Source organism: Odontomachus brunneus, unplaced genomic scaffold (assembly GCF_010583005.1).
Source record: "Odontomachus brunneus isolate Ranch 3 - 2012 unplaced genomic scaffold, Obru_v1 Obru_scaffold_306, whole genome shotgun sequence".
Classification (NCBI taxonomy): domain Eukaryota; kingdom Metazoa; phylum Arthropoda; class Insecta; order Hymenoptera; family Formicidae; genus Odontomachus; species Odontomachus brunneus.
The window spans coordinates 97,975-100,641 of NW_022639756.1; the positions used below are offsets into that span (position 1 = coordinate 97,975).

A 2,667-nucleotide genomic window follows, 5' to 3' on the forward strand; every position below is an offset into this window, starting at 1 on the left:
ATATATATATATATATATATATATATATATATATATATATATATATATTACTAAATGATCTTCCAAAAATTTTTCCTAGTAGTAACATTCAAAAAGTTTAAGCGTCATTGTTTATTAAAAAATTATTTACAAAAGTAATTTTATAAATGGAACGTAATTTTGGTACACAGTATACACGCAGTATACATAAATATGGTAAACAGTACATGTACATATATGCACGGGGGAGAGACTCTGCCCCGGATTGTTCCTCTCTGATGAAGCAGACTAAAATGTTCGCGAAACGTCGGAATCAGACAAAGAATTCATGCGGCTCTAACCCGAAAACCAACTCTAAAACGACGTTATCTTTGCAACTACAATTTTTCAACCCGTGCTTATTAGCATTTATAGTAGTTTTAAACTAATTCTGAATGAATATAAGTATTTCTAAGACAATTTACAATAAAAAAAAGTACATCAAATAGAAGATTTTTCAAGAATTATAACGAAAAAAGTAGGTTCCTACTATCTAAGCATGCGTAAAATAAGTATGTACTCCTAGGGTTAAGCAACAATGTGAATAATATTAAATAATTTTCTTCTTCGCTGTTAATTGTTTAATAATAAAATAATCTACTTACTTCGATATATGTACTGAGAATAATGATGGAGAAAGAAGAAAATTCTCGAAATATAACAATTTCGATTTCAAGTGAGTTTGCTCCTTGTAGATACGTAACAGTAATGATCTTAATTCGGAATCAGCTAATAGTAATATTATCCTTGGAGAGACACGTATCTTCTATTTACAACATTACGTACAACATTATATCTTATATTTGCGTACACTTTAACTATGTCTCTTCTATATTTGAAAAAAAGTAAATATGTGTAGAAATTTAAGAAGAAATGTATAAGAAAAGTGAAAAAAATAACGAGAATATCATTTATAGACATAATATAACGAAGATTATCTTGATAACTTTGAAAAAATATATTAACCAGAAAAATGTATTTAGGGAAAATTTTACATTAAAAAAAATTCGATGATTGTAAAATCAACTTGAGGACAACGATATCCTAGCAGCACATATTAGTTGACCAACACATAGTGTAAATATTATAATTCTAGAAGGACATAATTCTTTAAAAATCAAACGCGCCAATCAATTTCTCTAAAACTATGCATATAGTAGTTTTTGGAGTCACTGTTTCCAAATTTGGTACTGAAATTATTGTATCTCAGAATTTTAATATGACAAATTTAAGAGAAAAAGTTTTTCCAAAAAAGAGAGTTTGTATAAAATACTTATTTCGTATCGAAATAGTTTCGATGTTATAAATTTTAAATGTAATATTTTGGCAATAAATAAATAATACAGATAATAAACAGATAAATAATATATAAAATAAGCATTGAATAAATAATTGAAATAAATATCCATTTATTTAATTTTTTGCCATATAGTTATTTGTATTTCGTTTTCGGATTGGTATGAGTAAAATAATAAAATAAAATAAATCATAAATATAAATATAAATAATATATAAATATAAATAAAGTAATAAACAATTAAACCTACGCATGTAACCAGTAAATTAGAGCAGGGAAAATGTATAATAAGTGTATAATAAATGTATAATAAATGTATAATAAATGTATAAAATGTATAAAATAATAAATGTATAATAAATGTATAATTAATTAATAAATTATATAATAAAATAAATAATTAAACCTATGTAACTAGACCGAAGAAAGAAAATACTAAAATTATTTTTCCTTCATCTTATTTCAGTTTAAAAAAGTTCCTATGTTCAAGAGATACCATTTAAGATTAAAATTTTCTTCTTTGTCTCAATAGCAATTCAGTTGATTCAGAATAGAACCATAAATACATTTTTTGTTTTTTTTTATGACATATTACGTGTATAACATAATTTTATGTTAACAATAACATTTTAGTTGTAATATAAAGAAATACATAAAAGAATAAAAAAATTTTTTTAATTTAAAAAATTTAAAAATACATACAACCCACACAGAACGTAATATCGCAAAAATATCACAGCAATATTATATTTTTATTGCAATATTACCAGGGAATATAACAGAAATAATGCTGGAATATTACTAAGATATCACAGTAATATTAAAATGTCCGCGGCAAATGCATCACAGTAATATAATGGTGAAAATCACAATGATATTACTGTGAGAAAATCATAATATTTAAAAAAATATACTTATATATTCCTAGTTTTCTCATGTTTCATAAACTACTATGTATCAAAGGTTGTCAAATACACTTCATACTTTCGTGAAATCCTCCAGCGATAATTTCGATCCCAAGCAATATACTACTGGTCACCATCCATGTCCTGACCGCATTAAACTGTTGCTTAACCTGACGACCAAGTGCGCATGCGGTGATTCTGATGACTCCAACGATGTTCTTACAATTCATATTTATATAATGTATCCTTATAGTGTTCACAGTACATTTTAATATACTTAGCAAACATCAAATAATAGTTACATAATTTTTACTTAGTGTTTGTTGGATAATTTGCTGATAGATATTGAAACAATGCAACAACATTCGATATGCGATAAATATTGATGTAATGTAGTGAACCAGTGATAATTACTTTTAGATTTTTAACAAAATGTTATAATGATTA

At 25.0% G+C, this 2,667-nt stretch overlaps 1 protein-coding gene across 1 annotated transcript in view; it reads right to left on the minus strand.

Annotated features, from left to right (window-relative positions):
* LOC116853334 overlaps nucleotides 1-753 on the minus strand; it is a 5,803-nt gene extending 5,050 nt beyond the window's left edge. Inside the window, exon 1 of the mRNA XM_032834390.1 lies at nucleotides 624-753. The gene's annotated coding sequence lies outside the window, so the exon portion shown is untranslated. The remainder of the gene's footprint in view (nucleotides 1-623) is intronic.
* Between the last annotated feature and the right edge of the window lie 1,914 nt (nucleotides 754-2,667).